Genomic DNA, 12,097 nt, shown 5'->3' on the forward strand with positions numbered 1-12,097 from the left:
TGATTTGGTTCATCTGGTATGCCTAGTTCCTTCACAGAATCCCGGACACACCTGTCTCAGTGCTACTAGTCTGGAGGGAGAGGCTAATCAAATGTAGAGTTTCTGATTCTATGGTTTAGTTTTGTCCTTAGCCAACCCTCTTTGTGTGGGGCAGAATATCCAAGCTCTGCCTAGTTCCCAAAGCTAAAAGCAGAAAAAAATAAAAAATAAAAAGCTCATTTAAAACATTATTTTAGATTTTGTGACCACAAGAGTGCGCCAGAGTTTCAGTTGTATTTTAAAAAGTAATCCTTCCTGTGCATTAACAACGAATAAAACTCCTTTTTAAAAGATTTTTATTAACTAAAAAAAATGGGGAAAAATCAATAGGGAATTTAAGGTTTAAAAAAAAGGGGACAAAAAAGTAACCTTCTGGGGGTTTTTAAAGAGTTGCTTACGACCTTTGTCCAGTGACAATTTTCAAGATTTTTCCCCACAAAACAAACAGTTGGTCATCTGAAGTCTCTCAGACATTGTGTTGCTTTCGCAGAAACCTCACCCCTTCCTGTAGAAAAGGAAAGCATTTGGCACTGTCCTTGAATCTGTATTCTTGCCATTAGCTATTCTTGCCCTCTTAGCAGAGATTCCTGTATTTGATGTATGCAAGTGTCAGAATATGATCTTTTTTTATTCTTAAGGTACATGACATTAACAAAAACACTGAACTTGGGGCGAATATTCTCTATGATGTTGAACTATATTCACCCTCAGCAGAAAAACAGCAATTATATGTTTCCTGTTCACAAACCATTGTCAAAATAAAAATCTGCAGGAGATAGTAATGGAATCAAAATCAAAAGAAAGCTAACCAATTAAATAGCATGCGTGATTTCTGTCTCAGGCTTTTTCCCTTGGTGTGTGTGTGTGTGTGTGTGTGTGTGTGAGAGAGAGAAAGAGAGAGAGAGAAACATGTGACACTTAAGGAAGTAGCCACAGGAACAAAGTTGGCTTTTAGTTCACCTGACAACTCCAAGGGCACATTTCTAGGATTCCTCTTTATAAACTGGAGTCTGAGAGGCAAGTTTGCATCGCAAAGAAAAAGAGAACAACCAATGTGGATTGTCATAACTTTCAACTTTAAAATATCCTGTATTAATTGCTTTTAGCCATATCTCAAAATTTCACCTAATAGCGCTGTATCCCTCTACCCAAAAGGAATTCTTTTAGGCTTTATATGATGTAAATCCAGCAAATACCCCAAACAAGCTTCCCTTTTACCTATCACCTCTCTGAAAAGTCAGGAATTGTCTGGTCTCACTGTTCTGCCTTAACTAAAAGGGAGAGGTAAGAAGGAAAGGCATAAGACATCTTAACAGTTACACTTCAACTACAACTTCTCTGTCTCTCAAAAAAGAAAAAAAGCCAATAGAAGTAACCACTAGAGTGGTGCCACTGAATCTATTAAAATAAGTTATACACTCCCTGAGAAATGAAGGCAAGCACTGTACCCCAGCATTATTCCTTCTGCTTCTTAAAACTTCTGGTTCTCATTTTCTATTCTGGCTCCACCTTCTAGGCCTGCAGACATGTTCAGTTCTTCCTAAAAATACCTACCTGACTTACACAACCCTCCCAAGCTACAAGCATCTCTGCAATTCTTGTACTTTGAAGGTACTCAACAATATTGACTGAAAGAATAGATTTCCATGCTTTCTCCCTTGAAGCAAATTGAATTTTTTATAAAGAAAAGAGAAGGTAATTCCTGTGAAGGTCAATAGAAAAATCAATGCAGCATTTTTCAAAATTCTTGGTTGGATAAAAGCTAAAATTTAATATAAAAAACAAGGCTAATAAAATATATTTAGGAAAAACTTTGTTTTCTGTGAAAAATAAGTTGGCAGGCTTTTGTTAAACTGATAACCATTTGTAGCATGACCTTTAGGGGAATTTTACCTTATTGCTGGGAGACAAGGAAAATCCTTAAAGATTGGAGGCCAACAATCTTGTGAAAATGAGACATATTTAAAAATAAGCTATAAAGAGAAGTCATTCATTCACTTAGAAGTAGTTGAGTCTCTGCTAAGTGTCAAGCTGAGGTAAAGCTAAACGGACATGTCTCAGAGCTTCTAGATCAGAGGGCAAATAGACAATTATATCTGTGCACTGAGGCACACTTCAGAGGCACAAGCACTTCCTTAAGGATGTGACATCTAGTTTAGCCGAGTGAAAAGGAAGAAGAAATAAAAAGTGTGGAAATCCATTTTAGTAGGCTGGAGAATTTGGAAATTTGTCACTACTTATTTAATTATTTACAAATGTGGGATCAAATAAAGCAAGTGTCCTTTAAATGTATGTTTGAGCTCTTAATTATAGTAAGGGAAATGCTCAGAGGCCAAAATAAAGATCATTACAGCTCAAGCAGTTAAACATGTGAGCTGATGCTTGGTCAGACCTGGAGAGATGTGCAGATCTCTATCATATCTTTGTGTGGATTTAATCCCCACACAAGCAGGAAACATGGCCTTGAGACCCTGTGAAGCATTTGGGGAATGTCCAATCCCACCCTCAGATAAGTAAAGAACCTGTGAAGCATTAGGCCTTCAAAGAACAGATAGAAAAGGGGAAAAATCAATTCAGAGACCAGGGAACCATGAAGGAAGGATGTCTGTCTTAATCCAGGCTTGTCAAAAAACAAAACAAAAAATACATTTGTCATTCGCCCACCCTCCACTCACATAGCTTTGAGGTTAGAATATGATACAAGCCCAGCCAAGTTAAGCTGTACACACAGGCTAGGGATGTCCCCTGGACACCAGGTGAAAGCAAAGGCAAAACCTCTCGGCTTTGAAAGTACACACCCTCAAACAGGTCCATCAAATTTCCACAGAAATTGCACCATTTAAGACAAAGTCAAAATTGTAAAACATATGAGGAAACAATTTACAGTGAACAAACTGTAGGATCAGATCCCAAAAATAGTCAGATAATAGATTTATTTGATTAAGGCTACCAAGGGAAAGCATTGATTAGTCACTCTTGTTTCTATATGGAAGCACCTCCCCAAAAGAATATTCTCGGCCACTCATTCCTCCCTGGACACAACCCCGTGAGGTACTTAATTGGCAGGTGACAGCCATTAGACCACGTCCCTTAAATGGGTGAAGTTAATCTAATGAAAAGCAGTAAACACTGGGGGATTTATTTCTTTTCCTGATCTTCGTACCCTGATCCAGTGCAAGTAAAAAATCCTAGCTTACATGTGTCTGGGTCTATGGGCTGTTCCAGGGTCTGTCTTAGGGAAGAGTTTGAGGCAGAGTATTAACAAATCCATTTTCCCAACCATGCCATCTAACATGCTCTCCAAACTCCATCCTCACCCATCCCATCCACAAAGCTCCACTCTAGCCGGTGCCTCGTAGGAGCGGCCATGTCCATCTCCTGAGGGCTCTGTAGACCATCACTCTGAAATACCACTGAGCTTTCTGATCACTGTCCTCTCCTGCCTCTGATCAATGCACCAACTCTAGGTTTTCCCAGGCCTGTTCGAGGGACAGACTTCGTAGTGCAAATGAAAGTGTGCTAAATGAAATCAGAAAGAAAGATAGACGATAGAGACTGAGATGGTATAATCTAGGAATGCCTAGCTTGTATAATGATAGTGACTAAATGTACAAATTTTAAGAATGTTTTTGCATGAGGAAGAACAAAGGAATGTCATTACTGCAGGGTGCTGAAAATAGATAGTAATTAATATTTTAAAATTTCAATTTATGTGTGAGACTAAAGCAAAAAAATGTTTATTTGGTACAAAATTTGTATTTTGACTAGTGCATTTCCTAATATAACTTATGTAGACAGCTTAATTGAACACCATAAGTACGTGGAAACTTGAGTAGGACATGAGATTTTGTTGGTTTCTCCAGACTGGTGCCCCGATAAATCCCAGAGTGAGTTGAACAGTGAATAAAAAAGTATTTGCAAAGTCCCCTTCAGGGAATGGTGAAAACGGGGGAAAATTCAACTTCCCCAAGTTGAATTCTTGATATTCTCACAAGCAGTGTGGACAACCAAAGCTAAAGGCTGAGCCCCCACCCAGTCTTGAGGTTTGTTCATGTGAAAGTTAACCCCACAAAGGATAGGTCAAGTCTACTTAAAATTAGGCCTAAGAGTCACCCCCAAGAGAACCTCTTTTGTTGCTCAGATGTGGCCCCTCTCTCTCCAGCCAACACAACAAGCAAACTCACCACCCTCCCCCTGTCAACGTGGGACATGACTCCCAGGGGTGTCATGGGACAGAAATCCTGAAATGAGCTGAGACTTGGCATCAAAGGATTGAGAAAAACCCTAGAATGAGCTGAGACCCAGCATCAAGGGATTGAGAGAACCTTCTCGACCAAACACAGGAAGAGTGAAATGAGACAAAGTGTCAATGGCTGAGAGATTCCAAACAGAGTCGAGAGGTTATCCTGGAGGTTATTCTTACGCATGAAGTAGATATCACCTTGTTATTCAAGATGTAATAGAGAGACTGGAGGGAACCGCCTGAAAATGTAGAGCTGTGTTCCAGTAGCCATGCTTCTTGAAGTTGATTGTATAATGATATAGCTTTCACAGTGTGACTGTGTGATTGTGAAAACCTTGTGTCTGATGCTCCTTTTATCTACTTTGTCAAAAGATGAGTAGAACATATGGAATAAAAATAAATTATTATTTTGAAATGCTAGTGATCAATGAAAGGAGGGGTAAGGGATATGGTATGCATACATCTTTTTTCTGTTTTTGTTTAATTTCTTTTTCTGAATAGATGCAAATTTTCCAAGAAATGATCATGATAATGAAAATGCAACTATGTGAAGATATTGTGAATTATTGATTATATACGTGGAACGGAATGATCAAAATAGGAATGTTTGCATTTGTTTGGTGTTTTCTGGTATTTAAAAAAATAAAATAAAATAATGGAAGCGTGCTCACTCACCTCTCCTTCCTGCTGGGAGCGGTGTGTGGAAGGTAATGGTGTGGTCAACATTGTAAGTGATCAGGTTCTAGGAAATGTGCAGGGATTAAAGCGAAAGAGTTCAAGAAAAGACATGGTTGCAGGATGTGTTGTTCCATGTTTTATGTTTGAAGATTATGAACAGAAAATTTAACATAATTGGAAAGCAAACTAACTGCCCTTCACGTTTTTCTTCTTCCTATTCTGTGTGAGACTTGGATTTGTCAACAAAGCCCAAGAACAAGCTTTGACTCCCTGGGAGCCAATATTCCCAGGCAGTGCAGTGGATAAAGCAATGTCATGAGTAATGATTTAATTGACATTGAATAGTGTCCAGCAGGGAACTGCAGAGGCAAGAAGATCTGTAGTATTCTCATAAACAGGTTTCAAAGAATCACAGCATTGTAATAACAGCATGGCAACTTTTTCTCTCGATGGGAGATAGGAAACTATGACCACAGAGAACACAGCAGATGATTCTCAGACCTGAACACGAAGAGAAGGTTACTGGACATTTCCGTCACAGATCGGTTGACTTTCACCTGCTCTGATTGGACAATTTTTTAAAATGCATGAATACCTTTTCTCTGCCCATCATTCTAAATTTTCTTTGGTAAATCACTGCTGTAGTTTCCTATAGCTGCTGTAACTAACTGCCACAAACGTAGTGGGTTTATACAAGACAGATTTATTAGCTAACAAGAGATCAAAAGTCTAAAATGTTTTGGCAAGGTTGCATTCCTTCTAATAGGCCTGGGGGAGAATGCCCTTCTTCATCTTTTCCAGCTTCTAGAGGCTGCTTGCATTTTTTGGCTGGTGGCCCCTTCCTCTTTCTTCAAAGCCAGCAGTGTAGCATCTTCGATCTCTCCCTCTTGAGAGGGAGAGTAAGTTAAAAGTAATTTACTTTTCCTTAGTCCTCACTTTGTGTGCATACCAATCCCCTATGTCTCTGGGTATTTCTAGCCATAGAGGGTGTTGGGTTTGGGGCTTTTAGATACTTGACTCCCCGCCCCCCTGCCCCCCCCCCCCCCCCGCTTTCATGGATTGTCCCTTGCAGAACCAGACATCAAATTACCAGGATGTTTTTCTTCCTAAGCTGAGATGCCACCACTGACCAACCATTGGAAGAGCATTCACTGTTGGGTCCCCAGAGAGAAAGCAGTTTCCCTGAGATATGTCAGGCTCTTGATCGGAGTAGTTGGGGATGTTAAACACTGCCATTCCCTCTTTCTCTTTCCTTGGAAGGAGAAATCACCTTCAGGGTCCCACCTTGAATTCTGCCCAGGCAGAGGCTCGTCCCTCTCTCTCTCTCAACCCCATCCCCACCTCCCTGACACCTGCTTCTGTCATCACACCTCCTTCTCTGCCTCTGACACTCCACCTCCCTCTAACAGAGACCCTTGTGATTACACTGAATCCATCCAGATAATCTAATATCTCAAATCTTTAACCTAATCACACCTGCAGAGTCCCTTTAGTCATGTAAGGAAACATATTCACGGGCTTCAAGGATTCGGATATGGATATTTCTGGGGGACATTCCATCTACCTCAATCATCACCCCTCCCATGGGGTCTTGAACTTTATAATATGTTTTTAAATAAATTGTACACCCTAGGGACTGCTCTGACCTGAGGCTCAAGAAAAATTTAAATTCTATCCAGTACACTCCCTTTGGGCTAGCAAAAAAATACATGTTTAATAAAATAGACTTTATCAAGTTTTTAAGAGGTATAAACAAAATGTATTAAGTTCCCAGTAATGAAAGTAGTAGAAGTACTTCTATTATCATTATTAATATGGCAATGATGAGGGTAATGACAAAAGATTTCTGATCTGGAGGTTAAAATAAGCTTTTGTTCTTTAGTGACTAAAACTTAGCTATTGAAAGCAGACAGAGAATTCATTTAACTCAGATTGGGTTTTGCCACTTACCAAGTTCTTTCACATATATAAACTGAGATTATCTTAATAGCAACCCTGTGATATAAGTATTAGTTGCATTCCTGACTTTCAGATAATGAAACTGAGTCTCAGCGCCTCAACTGTTTCACCATTTGTAACTTGCATAGTTGCCACTTGAACCAATGTCTTCCTACATCCAGTCTAGAATACTTTGCACTAGAAAATAGTTCCACTCTCTAAGGGTTCCAAGTGGTCAGGCCTTTATATTATGTGAGACAGAAAGTTTCAAAGTGTAGTTTCTTCCAGCAGCATCAGCATCCACATTATCAGTGAATCATGCAAATTCTCAGGCCCCATGCCAGACCTATTGAGGGTGGGGTGAAAATCCCAAAGGGAGTGTTTAATTTTCCTTCTTCTGAGGCATGCTGAAGTTTAAGAACCACTGATCTAAGACATTGCTCTTTTCTTCCAACTGCTTACAATCCCAAGATTAAACAGGTAAGCAATGAGTGAAGTAACATTTTAGAGACCGCTAGAAGTTTGAACAGCAAACTCATCACCAAATTTGTTCTCTCTCTAATTATTTGGATTTTCATCTCCACAAAAAGTATAACATATTCCATCTATAGTGAGAACAGAAAAGTAGAAACTCGAGGGGTTTCAGACTGAGCACCAACAAAGGCTAAACGCCTGCCGAATAAAGAAGATGAAGATCATTTCCAGGGTTTCTCCTTCTGTATTCTCCACAATTACTTAGGCAGGACCTTGAAGGGTTAGTCCCATTTTCAGTATTCCTCCTTCTCATAAATCATGTTCCTGGACGATACTTAATTTATGAAATCAAATCCGCCCATGTTGTACCTGAGACAAATTGGATGTGGCATGTTATAGGTTAGGAAGGGCAAAGGGGAGCTGTCATTTTATCTGTTACAGATACTGCTTACTGGTAATTTGCCAAATTGTTCCTAGGATCTGAGAGTAGAGGGTAAAGGTTTGTTCTGGTTTGTAATCTAAATTTGTCATGATGTTTTGGATAACATCCAGGAGTAATTTGGGAGGGCAAAGAAACCTTCCAACCACCAGTCCAAATATCTGATTATCACCTTTTATTATCAGAACCAGGGGAATAGCTCACCTTTGAAAGGGGTTCTTGGGAAAACATCTCTGAGCAGAACCAGTCTATTCCAAGTCTATTACAGAGAGTAACCATTTCCAAGGAGATTTAGCAGATAAGGTGAGGTTAGTGGTGCTTTCATCAGAGGCCAAAATCCAGGGTATGGTTGGTCTCTAGCTCTGCCCTGGGCCTTCCTTACTGCTCTAGTTTGGAGCTTATCCGCTAACACCTGGGGTCCACTGCAAATGCTAAGGTTGTTCCAACTCAGTAGGCAAAGAGGCCCCATGGACAACCTGCCACAGCTGCAGCAAAACATCCTGCTGCCCTGAGCCCCCAAGAGCTGTGCAAGGCCTGTGTCCTGGACATGACTAGCAAGTGATTCCATATGTTAAGAGGCCTTTTCTATAAAGACTTAGCAGAGGACAAGTCTCTGTATTGCAGAAAGGCCTTCTAGCAGAATGGAGGGAAGGAAACAAGCATGTACTGATTGAGCAGTTACTCTGTGCCAGAGTCTTTCCCTCCATCAACTCATTGCAGCCTCATGGCAGCTTCCTCAAAGATTCGATTTTATTGCCATTTTTCAGATAGGAAAACAAGGGAGAGAAAGTTAGGTTACTTATTCAAAGTCGCACAGCTTGTAAGCAGCATTGCTAGAACATGAACTCAGGTCTGACCCCAAAACTCATGCTCCCCTCGCGACTGTACTGTCATGGCAGGAAGATGGACTAATCAATGGTCTCTGACAGAAGGATCATGTCGGAACTTCCTCTGTGGTTAGCCCCTCACAGAGAAATGGGAAGTGTGCTGTAGACATCCATCCCCACATCATGCAGACCATTTTTTTGGCCCGCAAGCATGCATCCTAATTATGCAGCCCTGAGAGAGAATCTTCATACACTTCTACCACCTAAGAAGGGGTTGGAGATCAAAGACAGCTGAATCAGGCATTTTTCTCACAGATAACCCTTATTGTGACGGTGTATGCACCAATTTCCTCCTCTCTATTACTTCCATACCTTTCAGTTAAACAAAAATCTGTCACCAATGTTTTTGTTATCTCTTATGTGAGAGAGGAAAAGAGAGGGCTGAAGTGAGCATTTTATTGCAAAGTTAACTAAACAGCACTTATAAGCAATCTGCTTGTTTCAGCATAATCTTCTAAGTGCTGCTTGCCCTGAGCCAGCTTTATATACAACATTGTCATAACCATCAAGGATATTGCAGCCAGTTAATCATTTATTTTTGATAACCTGTGTCAAATGTTCCTTGAAGTTTTTCTTTCCCCCCATTTTCAAAGTCAAACTAACCTCTTAAAGAAACAGACTGCTTTTTTCTTGGAATATATATATATATATAAATTCCCCACTGGGAGTTTATTTAACTATTATAGAATGCCTTGTTTATATTTGTTAATTATAAATATATCATTCTTTTTTACAAGCTATTTGCAAACACAACCCCATGATCTAACCCAGTCCTACCAGATAAAGAAGAGGGTGCTTGGGCAGTACTAACCCAACGTATTTCTTGCCAGGGCAGAGTAAGCAATTTTAAACGTAATGGGAGAGCATTTGTCTGCCACCCAGGGCGCTCTGCCATGTTCTAGAGGTAGGAACACTCACCCACCTCTGTGTGAGAGCTGATCTTACTCTGGCCATTTCCCTAACAAATCTGCTATAGGAATGTCTCCCAAGGGGATACAGATGTGCATTTTAAAAAATTTTCCCCTTTCTCTCCATTCCTCCAAGGGAACTTTGCAAATACTTTTTCATTCACTGTTCAAATCACTGTGGGATTTATCAGGGCATCACTCTGGACAAACCTACAAAATCTCATGCCCTACTCAAGGCTCCATGTACTTATGGTGTTCAATTAAACTGTCCACATAAATTATATTAGGAAATGCACTAGTCAAAATATAAATTTTGTACCAAATAAACTTTTTTGCTTTAGTCTCATTCATAAGTTAAAGTTTTAAAATATGAATTACCATCTATTTTCAACACCCTGCAGTATTGACATTCCTTTGTTCTTCCTCGTGTGTTAAATTTGTACATTTAGCCACTATCATTATATACTCTGGGCATTCCTAGTTATACATCTCAGTCTTTATCATCTATCTTTCCTTCTGATTTCATTTGTGCGCCCAGCCCTCCTCCCTCCCTCATTCTCACATTCAGCTTCATTCAGTGTACTGACATTATTGTTTTACAGTTAGGTGGTACTGTGCTATCCATTTCTGAATTTTTACAATCAGTCCTGTTGCACAATCTGTATCCCTTCCACTCCAATTATCTGATATCTACCTTATTTCTATCTCCTGATGGTTCCTGTTCTTAACTGAAAGTTCATTCACAAATGTTAGTTCACATCATGAGACCATACAGTATTTGTCCTTTTGTTTCTGGCTAATCTCATTCAGCGTAATGTCCTTAAGGTCCATCCATGTTGTTACATACTTCATAACTTTATTCTGTCTTACAGCTATAATATTCCATTGTATGTATATACCACAGCATGTGGATATCCAGTCCTCTAGGCACCATTTATTGAAGAGACTGTTCTGTCCCAGGTGAGTTGGCCTGACAGCCGTATCAAAAGTCAATTGTCCATAGATGAGAGGGTCTATATCTGAACACTCTGTTCGATTCCACTGGTCAGTATATCTGTCTTTATGCCAGTACCATGCTGTTTTCACCACTGTAGCTTCATCATATGCCTTAAAGTCAGGTAGTATGAGATCTCTGACTTCATTTTTCTTTCTCAGGATATTTTTAACTATTCGGGGCACCCCACCCCTCCAGATAAATTTGGTTATTGGTTTTACTATTTCTGAAAAGAAATTTTTGGGGATTTTAAATGCTATTGCATTGAATCTATAAATCAATTTAGGTAGAATTGACATCTTAACTATATTTAGTCTTCCAATCCATGAACACAGTATGCCCTTCCATTTATTTAGGTCTTCTGTGATTTCTTTTAGCAATTTCTTGTAGTTTTCTTCATTTAGGTCTTTTGTATCCTTAGTTAAATTTATTCATAAATATTTTATTCTTTTGGTTGTAATAGTAAATTGAATTTTTTTCTTTATTTTCCCTTCAGATTCTTCATTACTAGTGTATAGAAACCCTACAAATTTTTGAGTGTTGATCTTGTAACCAGCCACTATGCTGTACTCATTTATTAGCTCTAGTAGTTTTATTGTGGATTTTGGGGGGGGGTTCAACATATAGTTTCATATCAGCTGCAAACAGTGAGAGTTTTACTTCTTCATTTCCAATTTTGATGCCTTGTATTTCTTTTTCTTGTCTAATTGCTCTGGCTAGAACCTCCAATGCAATGGTGAATAACCATGGTAATAGTGGACGTCCTTGTTTTGTTCCTGATCTTAGGGGAAAGTTTTCCGTTTTTCTCCATTGAGGATGATGTTATATGAAACTATGGGTTTTTCATACATTCCCTTTATCATATTGAGGAAGTTCCTCTCTATTCCTATCCTTTCTTTTTTTAACAAGAAAGGATGTTGAATTTTGTCAAAAGCCTTTCCGCATCAGTTGAGGTGATCATGTGTGTTTTTCTTGCTTTTATTTGTTGATATGGTGTATTACATTAATTCATTTTCTTACGTTGAGCCATCCTTGCATACTTGGAATGAATTCTACTTTTTCATAGTGTATAATTCTTTTAATGTACTGCTGGATTCAATTTGCAAGAATTTTGTTGAGGGTTTTTGCATCTATATTCATTAGAGAGATTGGTCTGTAATTTTCTTTTCTTGTAATATCTTTGTCTGGCTTTGGTGCGAGGGTGATGTTGGCTTCATAGAATGAGTTAGGTAGCCTTCCCTCCTCTTCTATTTTTTTTTGAAGATTTTGAGTAGGATTGGTACTAATTCTTTCTTGAATGTTTGGTGGAATTCACATGTGAAGTCATCTGGTCCTGGACTTTTCTTTTCTGGGAGCTTCTTAATGACTAATTCAATTTTTTTACTTGTGATTGGCTTGTTGAGGTCATCTATTTCTTCTCAAGTCAATGTTGGTTGTTCGTGCCTTCTAGGAAGTTGTCCATTTCATCTACATTGTATAGTTTATTAGCATAAAATT

At 39.1% G+C, this 12,097-nt stretch overlaps 1 long non-coding RNA gene across 2 annotated transcripts in view; it reads right to left on the bottom strand.

Moving 5' to 3' along the window:
• The window catches only part of LOC143667991 (uncharacterized), a 172,573-nt gene that overhangs the window by 18,505 nt on the left and 141,971 nt on the right, over positions 1-12,097 (bottom strand). The gene's annotated exons all lie outside the window — the stretch shown is intronic.

The sequence above is a fragment of the Tamandua tetradactyla genome, chromosome 24 (genome assembly GCF_023851605.1).
Source record: "Tamandua tetradactyla isolate mTamTet1 chromosome 24, mTamTet1.pri, whole genome shotgun sequence".
Lineage (NCBI taxonomy): Eukaryota > Metazoa > Chordata > Mammalia > Pilosa > Myrmecophagidae > Tamandua > Tamandua tetradactyla.